The sequence below is a fragment of the Triticum urartu genome, chromosome 6, assembly GCF_003073215.2.
Source record: "Triticum urartu cultivar G1812 chromosome 6, Tu2.1, whole genome shotgun sequence".
NCBI classification, from domain to species: Eukaryota; Viridiplantae; Streptophyta; class Magnoliopsida; order Poales; family Poaceae; genus Triticum; species Triticum urartu.
In genome coordinates, this window is record NC_053027.1 from 331,882,450 (window position 1) to 331,901,533 (window position 19,084).

Genomic DNA, 19,084 nt, shown 5'->3' on the forward strand with positions numbered 1-19,084 from the left:
TGTGTTGCAGCCCAACACCCCTCCAATTTGGCCCAAAACCCACCTAACTCTGCTCCATCATCTAGAGCGTTCGATCACGATCGCGTGGCCGAAAACCGCACCCCATTTGGACTCTCCTAGCTCCCTCTACCTATAAAATAGCATCTCCCCTGAAATTTCCGGATCAAATCCACCCTAGACCTAGATCCCCTTCCTCTCCGCGCGGCCGGATGTGTTCGCCCGCCGCCGGACGAAAAATCACGCCGCCACCGCTGCCACGTGGCAGCCTCTCATTCGCCCACGCCCGGTCCCCAGATCCCCGCGCCGCCCGGGCCCGGGAAGCCCGCAGCCGGCCCCCGAGGCCCATCCATCCGCCGCCCGCGCCTCCCTGCTCCCCGCCAAGCTCCGCCGCCTCCGCCGCGCCGCCGCCCAGCCGGACCGCGCCGCATCGCCGCGCCATCGCCGCGCCATCCCCGCCGCCTCGCCCGCCCGGCCGCGCCGCCTCGCACACCGCCTCCGCCGCCGCGCCCCTCGCCGCCCCTCGGGCCCCGCGCTCCGGCCGCCACTCCGGCGAGCCCCGGGAGCACCTCGCCGGCCTCCTCCTTCCTCCGCGAGCTCTAGCGTACAGGAACTCCGGGGAGCCCGGATCCAACCTCGGTTCGCGTGCCGGGTCTAACCCTAGATCCGCAGGTGTTTTTATTCTTCTAAGTCCTGAAATTTTCAGTTCAAGTGCTCATGTTCGTAGCTCCGTAACTTTGCATCCGTAGCTCCGATTCATGCATATAGCATAGCAAAATGTTCATCTCAGAGAGTACATCATTTCATTCCATTGCATCATTTGCATTTGAGTTCATCTTGATGCCCGAAATGCTGTTAGAAGAGGGCTACTTGAGATAATTGTCAGATCTGCTACTCCATTTAGGATTTTGTCATTTTTGCCATGATTAAGGTGTGCATGCTATGACCTGATTCTCTACATGTGTTTTGTTAAGGGTTTTGTCATCTTTTCAGAGGTGCAACCCATGTATTTTTAGGATGTGTGTGGTGACTAGTACAAGCTTGCAAAGTGGTGCACTTGCTAATTCTGTTTTCAGGGACAGCAATTTCACTAAGTCCTTGAGCTGTTTATCTCATGATGCCATATGTTCTTGTTGTTTCCTAGTGATCCGTGCCTCTTTTGAGGATGATCAGTAAGGATGTTTTGCTAATCTTGTAGTTCTCTGTCCATCCATGTCTCTGTTTGCAATTATGGAGCACCCTAGCTTGAGTCAATCGAGCTCTACTTTTGCTACTTTGTGAATCTGGGCAGATTGTTAACTTGTTTGCAATTTTGCCGATGATGTTGTAGTTGATCCGTGCATGCTATGCTATTGTTCTTGCCATGTCTAGCTTGAAGTTTGTGCCTTATTGATGGGTGTATGCTTGTATTGCCATGAATTGCTCTGTAGTGAGTGCATCGAGCTCGTAAACATGCCTACTTGAGCTATATTTCAGCTTGCTCCAGTTTTCACTAAGTATGAAAACTGATTATGTTTTTGCTATGTTCACATGCTTGCAGTTGTATTTTCTGATCCCTTTTGGCTCAAGGTCACTAAGGGACTTTTGTTACGCTATTTGAGTAGCTGCATGCCATGCTTTACTTTGCCATGTTCAGGTCCTGTAGCATGTAGTTTTGTTGCTCCGAAGAGTGCTACCTGATCTGAAATTCCAGACAAGTGTTAATTTCACAAAGTCTGAGATCTGTTTTCCATATGCATTTTTGCCATACTTGTTTGAACCTGTTAATGGATGAATTGGCCGTAGCTCAGTGCTAGACTTCTGTTAAGCATCTTGAATGCATCCCTGCCATGTATTTTGTTGTCATGTTTGGTTGCTGTAGCATGTTCATCTCATTGCATTTAGTTGGCTACTTGCTGTAAATCGCAGACCGGTGCCATATTTGAATCGCTTGCCATTTCCAAACCGTAACTCCGATTCCGGCGTTCTTTATATCGTTTTCAAGCGATTTCATCTCATCTTTCCAGTGGAACACTTGGATTTCCAAGTTGAGTCCAGGTTCATGCATCTCCTGTCATATCTTGCATTTTGCATCCCGCATCGCATCCCGCATAGCATATCATCTTTGCATTGTGTTGTTTGAGTTTGCACGTGGTTGATTGTGCCCTTGTTGCTTTTTTGTCTTGTTTGGGTAGAGCCGAGAGACGAGTTCACTAACGAGGAGCCTGTTGAGTTTGCTTTCGAGGATCCAGTCAACTCTGACAATGGTGCAGGCAAGATGATCATACCCTCGAAATCACTACTATCTTTGCTATGCTAGTTTGCTCGCTCTTTTGCTATGCCATTGCTACGAGGCCTACCACTTGCTTTCAAGCCTCCCAAATTGCCATGTCAAACCTCTAACCCACCATTGTCCTAGCAAACCATTGATTGGCTATGTTACCGCTTTGCTCAGCCCCTCTTATAGCGTTGCTAGTTGCAGGTGAAGATTGAAGGCCGTTCCTTGATGGAACATTTATTTACTTGTTGGGATATCATTATATTATCTGGTTATCTTAATGCATCTATATACTTAGTAAAGGGTGGAAGGCTCGGCCTCTCGCCTAGTGTTTTGTTCCACTCTTGCCGCCCTAGTTTCCATCATATCGGTGTTATGTTCCCAGATTTTGCGTTCCTTACGCGGTTGGGTTATAATGGGAACCCCTTGATAGTTCGCCTTGATTAAAGCTTTTCCAGCAATGCCCAACATTGGTTTTACCATTCGCCACCTAGCCTCTTTTTCCCTTGGGTTACCGGAGCCCAAGGGTCATCTTATTTTAACCCCCCCGGGCCAGTGCTCCCTCTGAGTGTTGGTCCGAACTGAGCTGCCTGCGGGGCCACCTCGGGGAAACTTGAGGGTTGGTTTTACTCGTAGCTAGTCTCATCTGAGTGTGCCCTGAGAAAGAGATATGTGCAGCTCCTATCGGGATTTGTCGGCACATTCGGGCGTTGTTGCTGGTCTTGTTTTAACCTATCGAAATGTCTTGAGTAACCGAGATACCGAGTCTGATCGGAACGTCTCGGGAGGAGGTCTATTCCTTCATTGACCGTGAGAGCTTGTCATGGGCTAAGTTGGGACTCCGCTGCAGGGACTGAACTTTCGAAAGCCGTGCCTGCGGTTATGGGCAGATGGGAATTTGTTAATGTTCGGTTGTAGATAACTTGAACCTTAACTTATTTAAAATGAATCAACTAAGTGTGTTACCGTGATGGCCTCTTCTCGACGGAGTCCGGGAAGCGGACATGGTGTTGGAGTAATGTTTGCGTAGGTTGCTCCCTAGTTTCTCGCTCGCGCTTTGCCTCCTCTTCTCGCTCTCTTTTGCGAATAAGTTTGCCACCATACTTGCTAGTCGCTTGCTGCAGCTCCACTCATAATTTACCTTGCCTTACCTATAAGCTTAAATAGTCTTGATCGCGAGGGTGCGAGATTGCTGAGTCCCTGTGGCTCACAGATTACTATTACACCAGATGCAGGGCCTGATGATTCCGCTCCAGGAGACGTGTATGAGCTCAAGTGGGAGTTCGACGAGGACTCTCAACGTTACTATGTTTCCTTTCCCGATGATCAGTAGTGGTGCCCAGTTGGGGGTGAACGGGACCGTTGTCGCATGTTGGGTTCTCTTTTATTTTGGCACCGTAGTTGGGCCATGAGTGTTTGGATGATGTAATGTTATTTATGTACTTGATTAACGTGGCGAGTGTAAGCCAACTATGTTATCTCTCCTTTTATTATCATATTCCATGGGATGTTGTGAAGATTGCCTAACTTGTGACATATGCCTTCAATGCGATTATGCCTCTAAGTCGTGCCTCGACACGTGGGAGATATAGTCGCATCGAGGGTGTTTCAAGTTGGTATCAGAGCCTTCCCCGACCTTAGGAGCCCCATTGCTTGATCGTTTTAGCGGCCGAGTTGTGTCTAGAAAAATGTTTTGAGTCTTTAGGAATTATATATCGGAGAGTTTAGGAATTCTTTTTACTTCCCAGTCTCCTCATCGCTCTGGTAAGGCATCCTGACGTAGAGTTTTGACTCTTCTCTTCTCAAATTTCACTAAATTTTTTTTAGGATCACGCGGGTATCTTGGAATCGTTCCGATGGTTTTATGATGAGAACATTGTCTTGGTGCCTCCTGTCAGGGGTTTAGTGAAAGTGTCCCGGGGAGTTGAGCTCTAAGGTGTTGTCATCATAATTTTATCGTTGCAGTTCTGGAATACCTGAGTTTAGTACGCCGACATCGAAAATCTCTTTTATGCAGTTCATTGGTGAGATAACCTCGACGCCACCCAGTACTGGGGCGGGAGTTCGGGAGTATCGCCATAACTTGTATAACGGATGCTTTTCGAAGGTTGAGGTAGATGGTTTCCGAAGGTTTGTTGGTTATGTGTTGAAGGATGGATACAGCTGGATGTAGGATTTGCTAGTTTGGGTGAGATATTATGCTTCCCCTGTATCCCCAACACCTGATTGCATAACCGGAAAGGTTCGGGAGTTTCATAGGTGGGAATTCTAGTAGCTCTAGTTCTTCTTCCATGGATATTGGTTTGAGATTGGGATTTCTTACCGATTATTCGTTCTTGATCCGTACCTTGTTGATTTATTTCTCTACCTTAATTCTACGTGGCTTCTCAATTTATAGATATGTGACCATTTCAAGAGGAATGCATTCGTCCATTTTGTTCGGATGTGAAAGACTATATGTTGCGATTTTTATTCCGTTGGATTCAGCTTCAATATTTATCTATCAATGTGCTAATGGTGTTCAACCTCTTCAGGATGGCTCCTCCAACGCGCACGACTCTGAATCCTGATCCGCCACCACCTCCACCTCCTCCAGAGGCATGGCAAGCTGTGATGGCCGCAACCAATGTAAACACACAGTTGATCATGCAAATTCTTCAAGAGCGCAATCAAGGCAACCAAGGGAATCAAGGCAGCAATCAGAATCATTTTGCTACACTCAACTAGTTCCTTGCTAACGGGCCAAAGACTTTCAGCATTTGTGTTGAGGCAACCGATGCTGACGATTGGCTTGTGGATCTGTGCAAGCATTTCGAGTGCAGTAACGTCAGGCCTGAGGACTTTGTTAAGTTCGCTTCCTTCCAACTCAAAGATCAAGCTGCAGAATGGTTCCAGCAGTACAAGGATTCCAGAGGTGGACGTGTTATCACTTGGGATGATTTCCGTCGAGATTTCCGAGCTCATCATATTCCCCAAAGCATGGTTGAAAGCAAGCGTGAGGAATTCCGCAACCTGAAGCAAGGCTCTTTGTCTGTCTATGACTACAACAAGTTGTTTCAGAAGCTCGCCCGCTTTGCCAAGCAGGACGTCCCTGATGAGAAGAGCATGATATACCAGTTCAGGGGTGGTCTCAGAGAAGAAATTCAGCTAGCTCTTGTTCTCTTCGAGCCATTGAGATACGATGAGTTCTACAACATGGCACTGAAGCAAGAGGCTGCTCAGTTGAGGTGTGATGCTTCCAAGAAGCGAGCCAGAGATGTTACTCCTTCTTCCTCTACTCAAGTGGCCAAGCAGCAGAAGTTTTGGCTTCCTCCTCCTCCGTTCCGTCAGCCGTATCAGCAGAAGAGCAAAGGTGGCAGTGGATCTTCCCACCCACCCAACCCTGGCTTTCAGAACAAGACTTCGTCTCAAGCTCCAAGATCGAGTGCTCCATATCACCGTCCACTTTCAGAGGTCACGTGCAACAAGTGCCAACAGAAGGGTCACTATGCCAACAAGTGTTTCAACCAGAGGCGTCTTCCTCCTCCTCCTGTCAGATCGGCAAGTACAGCTGTGGTCAAGCATAACCCCAAGCACTCCAAGGTCAACTTGATGAATGCAGCTCAGGCAGAGGATTCGTCAGATGTGATCATGGGTAACCTTCCTGTTAATGATATTCCCGCAAAAGTACTTTTTGACTCTGGTGCATCGCATTCCTTCATGTCATTCCCATTTGCATCGGAGAACAATTTTAGTACTAAGGCTTTACCCAGAGCTATGCAAGTCGTCTCTCCGGCTAAGCGTCTGAGTTCTACTATGATGGTTCCAGATATTTCTATCTTGATGGGTGATTTCAAGTTTCTGGCTTCTCCAATGGTTCTTGGTAACTCGGATATTGATCTTATTCTCGGGATGGATTGGCTTTCTAAGCACAAGGCTCAGCTTGATTGTGCAGCCAGGCAGATCCAATTGACTCATTCGTCTGAGGATGTAATTGTCTTTGCCGCTCGGGATAATTCCATCCGTCTGTTTTCTCTCAATGAGAAGGGTGAATTGGATGCCATCTCTCAAATTCCAGTCGTTTGCGAATATCAAGACGTCTTTCCAGAAGAGCTTCCAGGAATGCCTCCACACCGGCCAGTTGAATTCGTTCTTGATCTTGAGCCTGGCACGAAACCTGTGTGCAAACGTCCTTACAAGCTCGGACCTGAAGAGTTGAAGGAGCTGAAGAAGCAACTCGATATTCAAGAGAAAATGGGTCTCATCCGGCCTAGTTCTTCTCCGTGGGGTTGTGGTATTCTTTTTGTGAAGAAGAAGGATGGAACGGACCGACTTTGTGTTGATTACCGTCCAGTGAACAAGAAGACCATCAAGAACAAATACCCACTTCCCAACATCAATGAGCTGTTCGAACAACTCAAAGGTGCTCGAGTATTCTTCAGGCTTGATCTCCGCATGGGTTATCATCAGATTCGAATCCGTGAGCAAAATATTCCCAAGACGGCTTTCAGGACAAGCTTTGGTTCATATGAATACACTGTCATGTCTTTTGGCCTCGTCAACGCTCCTCCGACTTTCTCTCGCATGATGAACTTCATCTTCAACGCCTACACCAATGATTTCGTTTTGGTCTATCTCGACGACATTCTGGTTTTCTCCAAGAACAAGGAAGATCATGCCAAGCACTTGCGTTTGGTTCTTGATAAGCTAAGGGAACATCAGTTCTACGCCAAGTTCTCCAAGTGTGAATTTTGGCTCGATGAGGTTCTTTATCTTGGTCACATCATCTCTGCCAAGGGCATTGCCGTGAATCCTGGGAAGGTGTCTGCAATTGTGAATTGGCAACCTCCTCAGAACGTGAAGCAACTCTGTAGTTTTCTCGGTCTCGCAAGCTATTGTCGAAGATTCGTTGAAAACTTTTCTAAGATCGCGAAGCCTCTCTCTAATCTTCTCCAGAAGCACGTCAAGTACGTTTGGTCTCCGGAGTGTGACATTGCTTTCAACACTTTGAAAAGAGAAATTGATCACTGCTCCAGTTCTGACTCCGCCTGATGAATCGAAACCGTACGAGGTCTTTTGTGATGCCTCTCTCCAAGGTCTTGGCACAGTATTGATGCAAGAGAAGAAAGTTGTTGCTTATACATCTCGCCAGTTGAAGCCGAATGAGAAGAACTACCCCACTCATGATCTCGAGTTGGCGGGAGTTGTGCATGCTCTTTTAACTTGGAGACATCTTCTATTGGGAAGAAAGTGGACATTTTCACTGATCGCAAGAGTCTCAAGTACATCTTCACTTAGCCTAACCTCAACCTCAGGCAAACTCGATGGGTCGAAATGATTCAAGAGTATAATCCAAGTATCGAGTATACTCCAGGCAAGGCCAATGTGATTGCTGACGCATTGAGCAGGAAAGCTTACTGCAACAGTCTAATTCTCAAGCCTTTTCAACCCGAGCTTTGTGAAGCTTTCCGCAAACTTAAACTGCAAGTTGTTCCTCAGGGTTTCCTCGCCAACCTTCAAGTCTCTCCTACCTTGGAAGACCAGATTCGCCAAGCCCAGCTTCTTGATGCTATGGTGAAAAAGGTGAAGATTGGGATTGCCAAGAGTCAGTCCAAGTACAAGTGCTACCGCCTTGATGACAAGGACACTCTCTTCTTCGAGGATCGTATTGTTGTACCCAAAGGTGACCTCCATAAAGTGATCATGAAAGAGGCTCACAATTCTCTCCTCTCCATCCACCGTGGGAGCACGAAGATGTATCAGGACCTCAAGCAGGCTTATTGGTGGATTCGAATGAAGCGCGAGATCGCTCAATTCGTGAATGAATGTGATGTCTGCAGAAGAGTGAAGGCAGAACACCAAAGGCCAGCAGGTCTCCTCCAACCTCTTGCCATTCCAGAATGGAAGTTTGACCACATTGAAATGGACTTCGTGACTGGGTTTCCTAAGTCCAAGCGTGGCAATGATGCTATATTCGTTGTCATCGACAAACTCACCAAAGTGGCTCATTTTCTGCCTATCAAAGAGTCGATCACTGCAGCTCAATTGGCGAAACTCTATACCTCTCGTATTGTCTCTCTGCATGGTATTCCACAAGTGATCTCTTCAGACTATGGCAGCATCTTTACCTCGAAGTTTTGGGATTCTTTTCAGAAGGCCATGGGCACGAACATCCGCTTCAGCACAGCTTTCCATCCTCAAACTAGCGGTCAAGTCGAGCGTGTCAACCAGATTCTTGAAGATATGCTCAGGGCTTGTGTGATCTCCTTCGGCATGAAGTGGGAGGATTGTCTTCCTTATGCTGAATTCTCCTACAACAACAGTTTTCAAGCAAGTTCGGGCAAGGCCCCATTTGAAATTCTGTATGGCAGGAAGTGCCGTACCCCTCTCAACTGGTCTGAAACCGGTGAACGTTAGCTTTTGGGTAATGACTTAATCACAGAGGCAGAAGAAATGTGCAAAGTCATTCGAGATAACCTCAAAGCAGCCCAATCCCGTCAGAAGAGCTACTATGATAGTAAGCACCGTGATTTGGCTTTCGAGATCGGAGATCATGTTTACCTCCGCGTCTCTCCTATGAAAGGTACTCGTCGCTTCGGTATCAAAGGGAAGCTTGCCCCTAGATACATGGGACCTTTCAAGATTGTCAGCAAGAGAGGCGACCTCGCCTATCAACTCGAGCTTCCTTCAAACTTTGCAAATATTCATGACGTGTTCCATGTCTCTCAGCTCCGAAAGTGCTTCAAGACTCCTGACGGCACCGTCAACTTCGAGGACATTGAGCTCCAAGAAGATCTCTCTTATCGTGAGCACCCAGTTGCTATTCTTGAAGATACTGAACGCAAGACTCGCAACAAGTCAATCAAATTTCTCAAAGTCAAGTGGTCACACCATTCCGACCGTGAAGCTACCTGGGAACGCGAGGATCACCTCCGTTCTGAGTACCCGGTGTTCTTTCAGTCCTAGATCTCGGGACGAGATCCTTTCGTAGTGGTGGAGTGTTGTAACATCCCGGATGTAACTTCCCAATTTGTACTCCAACTCTTGCCGTTTCCGGCGTTAAGTTATATTTATTTTCTCGGTTTCGGGTCTTTGTCTCCGTGTGTTGTTATCGTCGTCATGCATCTCTTATCATGTCATCATGTGCATTGCATTTGCATACGTGTTCGTCTCATGCATTCGAGCATTTTCCCCGTTCTCCGTTTTGCATTCCGGTGCTTCGTTCTCCTCCGGTGGTCATTTCTAGCTTTCTTTCGTGTGTGAGGATTAAACATTTCCGGATTGGACCGAAACTTGCCAAGTGTCCTTGGTTTACTACCGGTAGACTGCCTGTCAAGTTTCGTATCATTTGGAGTTCGTTTGATACTCCAACGGTCAACCGAGGGACCGAAAAGGCCTCGTGTGTGTTGCAGCCCAACACCCCTCCAATTTTGCCCAAAACCCACCTAACTCTGCTCCATCATCTAGAGCGGTCGATCACGACCGCGTGGCCGAAAACCGCACCCCATTTGGACTCTCCTAGCTCCCTCTACCTATAAAATAGCATCTCCCCCGAAATTTCCGGATCAAATCCACCCTAGACCTAGATCCCCCTCCTCTCCGCGCGGCCGGACGAAAAATCCCGCCGCCACTGCCGCCACGTGGCAGCCTCTCATTTGCCCGCGCCCGGTCCCTAGATCCCCGCGCCGCCCGGGCCCGGGAAGCCCGCAGCCGGCCCCCGAGGCCCATCCATCCGCCGCCCGCGCCTCCCTGCTCCCCGCCGAGCTCCGCCGCCTCCGCCGCGCCGCCGCCCGGCCGGACCGCGCCGCATCGCCGCGCCATCGCCGCCGCATCGCTGCGCCATCCCCGCCGCCTCGCCCGCCCGGCCGCGCCGCCTCGCCCACCACCTCCGCCGCCGCGCCCCTCGCCGCCCTTCGGGCCCCGCGCTCCGGTCGCCACTCCGGCGAGCCCCGGGAGCACCTCGCCGGCCTCCTCCTTCCTCCGGTGAGCTCCGGTGTACAGGAACTCCGGCGAGCTCGGATCCAACCTTGGTTCGCGTGCCGGGTCTAACCCTAGATCCGGAGGTGTTTTTATTCTTCTAAGTCCCGAAATTTTCAGTTCAAGTGCTCATGTTCGTAGCTCCGTAACTTTGCATCCGTAGCTACGATTCATGCATATAGCATATCAAAATGTTCATCTCAGAGAGTACATCATTTCATTCCATTGCATCATTTGCATTTGAGTTCATCTTGATGCCCGAAATGCTGTGAGAAGATGGCTACTTGAGATAATTGTCAGATCTGCTACTCCATTTAGGATTTTGTCATTTTTGCCATGATTAATGTGTGCATGCTATGACCTGATGCTCTACATGTGTTTTGTTAAGGGTTTTGTCATCTTTTCAGAGGTGCAACCCATGTATTTTTAGGATGTGTGTGGTGACTAGTACAAGCTTGCAAAGTGGTGCACTTGCTAATTCGGTTTTCAGGAACTTGGCAATTTCACTAATCCTTGAGCTGTTTATCTCATGATGCCATATGTTCTTGTTGTTTCCTAGTGATCCGTGCCTCTTTTGAGGATGATCAGTAAGGATGTTTTGTTAATCTTGTAGTGCTATATCCATCCATGTCTTTGTTTGCAATTATGGAGCACCCTAGCTTGAGTCAATCGAGCTCTACTTTTGCTACTTGGTGAATCTGGGCAGATTCTCAACTTGTTTGCAATTTTGCCGATGATGTTGTAGTTGATCCGTGCATGCTATGCTATTGTTCTTGCCATTTATAGCTTGAGTTTTGTGCCTTCTTGATGGGTGTATTCTTGTCTTGCCATGACTTTCTCTGTAGTGAGTGCATCGAGCTCGTAAACATGCCTACTTGAGCTATATTTTAGCTTGCTCCAGTTTTCACTAAGTATGAAAACTGATTATGTTTTTGCTATGTTCACATACTTGCAGTTGTATTTTCTGATCCCTTTTGGCTCAAGGTCACTAAGGGACTTTTGTTACGCTATTTGAGTAGCTCCATGCCATGATTTACTTTGCCATGTTCAGTTCCTGTAGCATGTAGTTTTGTTGCTCCAAAGAGTGCTACCTGATCTGAAATTCCAGACAAGTGTTAATTTCACTAAGTCTGAGATCTGTTTTCCATATGCATTTTTGCCATACTTGTTTGAACCTGTTAATGGATGAATTGGCCGTAGCTCAGTGCTAGACTTTTGTTAAGCATCTTGAATGCATCCCTGCCATGTATTTTGTTGTCATGTTTGGTTGCTGTAGCATGTTCATCTCATTGCATTTAGTTGGCTACTTGCTGTAAATCGCACACCGGTGCCATATTTGAATCACTTGCCATTTCCAAACCGTAACTCCGATTCCGGCGTTCTTTATATAGTTTTCAAGCGATTTCATCTCATCTTTCCAGTGGCACACTTGGATTTCCATGTTAAGGCCAGGTTCATGCATTTCCTGTCATATCTTGCATTTTGCATCCCGCATCGCATCCCACATAGCATATCATCTTTGCGTTGTGTTGTTTGAGTTTGCACGTGGTTGATTGTGCCCTTGTTGCTTGTTTGTCTTGTTTGGGTAGAGCCGGGAGACGAGTTCACTAACGAGGAGCCCGTTGAGTTTGCTTTTGAGGATCCAGTCAACTCTAACAATGGTGCAGGCAAGATGATCATACCCTCGAAATCACTACTATCTTTGCTATGCTAGTTTGCTCGCTCTTTTGCTATGCCATTGCTACGATGCCTACCACTTGCTTTCAAGCCTCCCAAATTGCCATGTCAAACCTCTAAACCACCATTGTCCTAGCAAACCGTTGATTGGCTATGTTACCGCTTTGCTCAGCCCCTCTTATAGCGTTGCTAGTTGCAGGTGAAGATTGAAGGCCGTTCCTTGATGGAACATTTATTTACTTGTTGGGATATCATTATATTATCTGGTTATCTTAATGCATCTATATACTTACTAAAGGGTGGAAGGCTCGGCCTCTCGCCTAGTGTTTTGTTCTACTCTTGCCGCCCTAGTTTCCGTCATATCGGTGTTATGTTTCCGGATTTTGCGTTCCTTACGTGGTTGGGTTATAATGGGAACCCCTTGATAGTTCGCCTTGATTAAAGCTTTTCCAGCAATGCCCAACATTGGTTTTACCATTCTCCACCTAGCCTCTTTTTCCCTTGGGTTACCGGAGCCCAAGGGTCATCTTATTTTAACCCCCCGGGCCAATGCTCCCTCTGAGTGTTGGTCCGAACTGAGCTGCCTGCTGGGCCACCTCGGGGAAACTTGAGGGTTGGTTTTACTCGTAGCTAGTCTCATCTGAGTGTGCCCTGAGAAAGAGATATGTGCAGCTCCTATCGGGATTTTTCGGCACATTCGGGCGGTGTTGCTGGTCTTGTTTTAACCTGTCGAAATGTCTTGAGTAACCGAGATACCGAGTCTGATCGGAACGTCTCGGGAGGAGGTCTATTCCTTCGTTGACCGTGAGAGCTTGTCATGGGCTAAGTTGGGACTCCCCTGCAGGGACTGAACTTTCGAAAGCCGTGCCCGCGGTTATGGGCAGATGGGAATTTGTTAATGTCCGGTTGTAGATAACTTGAACCTTAACTTATTTAAAATTAATCAACTGAGTGTGTTACCGTGATGGCCTCTTCTCGGCGGAGTCCGGGAAGCGGACACGGTGTTGGAGTAATGTTTGCGCAGGTTGCTCCCTAGTTTCTCGCTCGCGCTTTGCCTCCTCTTCTCGCTCTCTTTTGCGAATAAGTTAGCCACCATACTTGCTAGTCGCTTGCTGCAGCTCCACTCATAATTTACCTTGCCTTACCTATAAGCTTAAATAGTCTTGATCGCGAGGGTGCGAGATTGCCGAGTCCTTGTGGCTCACAGATTACTATTACACCAGATGCAGGGCCTGATGATTCCGCTCCAGGAGACGCGTATGAGCTCAAGTGGGAGTTCGACAAGGACTCTCAACGTTACTATGTTTCCTTTCCCGATGATCAGTAGTGGTGCCCAGTTGGGGGTGAATGGGACCGTTGTCGCATGTTGGGTTCTCTTTTATTTTGGCGCCGTAGTCGGGCCATGAGTGTTTGGATGATGTAATGTTATTTATGTACTTGATTGACGTGGCGAGTGTAAGCCAACTATGTTATCTCCCTTTTTATTATCATATTCCATGGGATGTTGTGAAGATTGCCTAACTTGCGACATATGCCTTCAATGCGATTATGCCTCTAAGTCGTGCCTCGACACGTGGGAGATATAGTCGCATCGAGGGTGTTTCACAGATGACGCGCTTGAGCTCAAGTGGGAGTTTGACGAGGACTCTCGCCGTTACTATGTGTCTTTCCCTGATGATCAGTAGAGGTGCCCAGTTGGGGCTATCGGGACCGTGTCGCATGTTGGGTTGATCTTTTATTTTGGCACCGTAGTCGGGCCATGAGTGATTGGTTGATGTAATGCTATTTATGTACTTTGATTGACGTGGCGAGTGTAAGCCAACTATGTATCTCCCCTTTTATTATCTATATTATATGGGATGTTGTGATGATTGCCTAACTTGCGACATTGCTTTCAATGCGGTTATGCCTCTAAGTCGTGCCTCGACACGTAGGAGATATAGCCGCATCGAGGGCGTGACATAACCCCTTTCCATTACTTTCATAAAAAATATAACGGTCTAACAACTAGAAAGAAAACTAGAAAGAGAAAAACGAGTTCAATGCATCACTGGGAAACCCAGAGCAAGCACTCGTCATCGAGCAGCTTTCCATGGGGCGAAAACACAGTGACACCCTGATAACTGACACCAACTACCTAAGGACTCTAGGAAACAGATCATACCAAAGTATTGCAACAACAGTCACGGGCCAAAACACATGCTCACGGCAGGAGCAGCAGACCAACACAGTTTGCGAAGACGCAAAAGATCGATATCCCACACAGGGGGTAGATATGTAGCACACAAGGGAGGGTAGACTTGCTTCATCGCCCAGGGTCAGCCTGTGTTCAACACTTCATCGCGCTCCCCGGCGCTGCCCAAATCTGCATCATGTTCGAAGCGTTGGTCCTCAACATCTTGGCTCCATGCTCCATCGCCTCATGATCAGCTCCCACCATTAGATCTGCCCAGTAATTTAGATATCCACAAGCAGAGTAAACTACGTCGAAAGGGGATCATATTTTTTTGAACTCAAAGGTTACCCGGTTACGGAAATTTCACATAACCCAACACATCGCTGCTAAACCAAAAGTGTAGAATCTCTCCCCATCAGCAGGAAACACATAGCACCATGAAAAATATTGCCAAATATTGTTTGGACATAGAACCGTGCCCAGGACACAACCCACAGTCCTCCATATAACTCTAGCTACTGGACACGTAAAGAAGAGATGCTGGGAGGTTTCCTTTTTGTCACAAAAGGAGCAAGTAGGGTTACCCAACCATTTCCTCCTACTCATAACATCTCTACTCAAGACTGCATCCTGAAAAAGCTGCCAAAGGAAGATTTGTATTTTCAGGGGTATCTTGGATCTCCAAATCCATTTATAGTTACACACCATCACATTTCTCTCCAAATATTCATATATCAATTGGGTCGTAAATTTATTTTTCTTCCCCAAGGTCCAAGCCACCATGTCAGACTCATCAGACTGCGTCCAAGAGTCCACAATGGCTGCGGGTTCCCTCCACTGTTCCAGGAAAGGCGGATGGAGTCGTCTCCTAAAGAAGTTTTCATCAACTCATGCTTTAAAATTGGCTACCGTGATCTCTTGGTCATTACAAATGTTGTATAGCATAGGGAATCGCTCTCGCAGAGGGGGATCATCATTCACAGGATCAACCCACAATCTAAGAATATTGCCAGGTTTAAGTATCACTTTTCTGCCAGCAAAAAATGTTCTTTAACTTTCATAATGGCCTTCTAGATTGGAGAGTCACCAACCTTACTTTTCACGGAGGCAACTGTATCTCTCTTGAAATGTTTGGCCCGAATCATCTCCTGCCAGAGGACCTATTGATTTTCCAGTTCCCACCACCATTTGGTGAGAAGGCTAATGTTCTGTTTATGAAGATCTTTCACTCCCAAGCCCCTTATTTTTGGGATCTATAGATTCTGGACCATTTTACCAAATGATATCGCTTGTGGCCCTCATGTTCTTGCCAGAAAAAAACATTTACAGTATTTATCTAACTTCTCAATCACCTTAGGGAGCAGAAACATAGACATATAAATAGTAAACAATGCTAGCGAGCGAGGAATTAAGTAGGATAAGTCTCCCACCCGAGGATGTTGCATTCCCAATCCAGGCTTCGCAACATTTAAGGAATCTTTCATCAACAAAGTCCCAATCCAGGGCACTAAGATTTGAGAAACTAACTGGCATTCCCAGGTATTTCATTGGAAAGTGCCCAATATTACAATCAAATAACTCAGCATAAAAGGCCAGGGTATCCTCATCCCCCCAACACAGAATATTTTGCTTTTTAGGAAATTGATTTTTAGACCTGACATAAGCTCAAACATGTATATGAGAAGTTTTAGGTTTATAGCAGCTTCCTTATCATGTTCAAAGCATATAACAGTGTCATTTGCATACTGTAGGATAGCTACTCCACCATCAATCAAGTCAGGTGCGTGCCCACTGAGGAGTTTTTCATTTTGAGCATTAAGGACCATCTTCGAGAGGGTTTCAACAGCCAAATTGAATAGGGGTCGCCTTGGCGCACCCCTTTGTGGCTTTGGAAATATGGGCCCACTTCATTGTTAAGCTTAATGCTCACTGTGCTTGTCGTGGTGGGCGCACGACAGATGCCAAGGGATGGCTAAAGAGAGGAGGAAGCTCGAGGGCGCTGGTGGACTCCAGAGGCAGGGTTGGCATGAGCGGGCGCGGGACGCCGGACATACCCAGGTTCGGGGCTCTCCGGAGAGATAATACCACCTAGTCCCGCCGAGTGTAGTTGGATGATCGATAGTAGAATGTTGCTCCTGGAGCTGTATGGAGGAGGAAGCTGGCGAAGGCTTGGGCTGCTCCTTCTCTCCGGTGTTGCTATTTTGTGGCTAGTCCTATGCTTACTTGCTTTTTTCTCGTATGTGTCTTCTGCTTGCCCTCTCGCTCGCCCCTCTTTCTATGATCGCAGGCTCCCGAGGGGTTTTATAGTCCAACCCCCGGGGGTACAATGGTAACATTACAAGTCGGTGGGTCTGTATTGTCGGTGTCCGGGAACCAGGGCTGGGTCCCGCTGAGGGCTTGTGGTTCGCCGGGTTCCCCTAGGTGCGGGCCCCGCATGCCTAAGGGGGTTGTGCACCATCTTGTCGATTGTCAGGGCGTGGCCGAGTCGAGTCGCGTACAGTGCTCTCCGTCAGGTTGCCGCTTGCTGTCGTCAGCGGTGAAGGCGGGGGCACTGTAGCCACGCCGGCCCTGGTCAGCGGGTAGGTGAGGGGCACTGTTGCCACGTACCTGCTGACTAGAGGCATGGGCGGGGCATTGTTGCCTCGGTCACCGTTGAATTGAAGTCTCGTCCCCATCATACGGCCTGGATGGGACGGGAGTTGACCCGCGGCTGGATTGCATAGCACGCCACGGGTGGCGCTGGCTTGTTGAGGAGGCTTTGATCGTGCCAGGTTCGGCTGTCTTTTGCTAGTTGTTGGGGCCGAGTCGATGTGTCTTGCCGAGTCGGCTAGTCTGGCCAGCTTGCGGGGCTTGGCCGGATCGAGCGACCCGGCCAAGCGTGTGCCGGTATTGTGGGGCGGTGCCAACCCTGTTGTTTTTTGAAGAGGATCCGGGTTCCGCTGCCTGCTCGGGGTCCACCCCCCGACAGTAGTCCCCGAAGCTGTGAAGGTCCGCCATCTTCGGATGAGTGGGCCTTCGCAGTTTCCCCCTTAAGCAAGGTGGATTCTGCGAGCGCCGAGTCCGGCAACACCCATTGTGTGCTGATTTTCTCGGAAACCGGATCGTGGCATCCCGGCCGTGGCAGGAACCGAGAAGTCCGCCAATCTTGGGGCAATCCCTCGGGCTTTGTGCGGGCGCCACGTGGTGCCCGGAAGTCGGAGGGGCCTGACCGGCCACACGCGTGACGGGACCGGGCAACGGGCTGGGGCCCACCGCTGCGTGCCCTCGGCCCAAGCGCGCGGATTTATTGTGGCGTCCGGGGGCCGGTTGCTCTTCCGCGGGCAGTTACTGCGCGTGTACGTGCGCACTTATTGTGGGGTAGTGGAACGGGCGCGTGCAAACGATCCCACTTCCCCATGTTCAAACCGAGGGTTATAAATTGGGGGGCAAGGGGGCGGCGGATATTATTATCGCTCGCGCCCTCCTGTCCCTTTGCTCTCGCTCCGCTCTTTGCAACTGACGCACTGCGGCGCCCGCTGCTCCAAGCAGAACTCCTTCGCCGTCCATCTTCCTTCTTCTTCCTTCGATCATGTCGCTGCCATCAGGCTCCTAGATGGGTTCGAATGTCACCTCTGAGGACATCACCCAACTCCGGGCGACGAGGCGCCTACCGCGGGAGACGAACGTCGGCGTCCGCCTGCCGCACGGCGAGCAGAGGCCTCGGCCGAGGGGCAGGAGCGTGTGGTCTTCCTCACGCAGTTCGAGCACGGGTTCGGGCTACCGGCGAGCACCTTCTTCCGCGCGTTCTTGGAGTTCTTCGGGCTCCAGCCGCATCATCTTGGCGCCCGCACCATTGTCTAGCTCTCCGGCTTCGTCACCATTTGCGAGGGGTACCTGGGGGTCGAGCCTACGATCGACCTCTGGGCGCGCTTCTTCTCCTTGAAGCAGCAGGGCCCGTCGGCCGGGGAGTTCGCCGATTGCGGTGCCGCTATCATTTCGAAGCGGTCGGTGGCAGATTTCCCCAAGATCCCGCTGGAGGATTCTGCCAAGAAGTGGCAAAACTCCTTCTACGTCCGCAACCTTGGTGCGGATCACATCAACCTTCCGTCCTTCTCCATCGCACCGCCGCGGGCGAAGACGAACTGGGGCTACTTGCCCAGGCGCCCGTCGCAGGAGATTGTCATTCTCTGCGAGCAGGTGACGGTGACGAGGACGCAGGAGGGGCTCACCGGCACCGACCTCCTCGCCACATTCATCAGGTGCCGGGTCCTTCTGCTTCAGGGGCGCTCCTGCCTCATCGGCGAAATGGTCGGCCTTCAAGACCCCAACTGCATGGGGTCGGCGCGGCTGTCTGTGGAGCAGATCGCACGCGGCGTGAACGACATCTCCAAGGCCAACCTTGGGGAGGACTGGCGGTTCGGCAAGGCGTCGTACAGCTAGTCGAACTCAGCACCGCAGGTGAGTGTCTGGCCTTCTTACTTTGCTGCCGTGCACCTTCTCATCCGTCCTGACACAACACGGGGGGTGCTTCTGAACGCGATTCGGCATCCTTACGCCCGGGCCCCATCGCAGGTGACGCCGGTGGCGCCAGAGGAGCCCGCGGCTCATGGCGGGGAGGAGGAGGCCGAGTCCGACGCTGGCGCTGGGCGTCGCGCGGGTAAGTCTCGTGTTTCTCTTCATGTGTCTTGAACTACTGACCGCGGCATAGAACGGTCGGTGCTGACGCCAGTTGTTGGTGTAGTGGCGTTGGGCGGGGGAGGTGGCGACACGGGCGGAGCCGGGTCCTCGCATGGGGTGGCGCCGAGCCGCCTGCATGGGAAAGACAGCGTCGCGCTGTGACCCCGGGCCCTGAAGCGCACGGCGGACCCGGCCGGGGCTGGGAGGCCGGCCAAGAGGAAGCGCGGCGGCAGGGACGGGAGGCCAACCCCGGTCCCGGTCTTGGCGGGGTAAGCTTCATCTCTCGTTTGCGCTCAGATTTTCTTCTTGAGATAGTCTTGTTTCTTTTCTGCTCATTCCGTCTTCTTCTTCAAGTCGCCAATCGC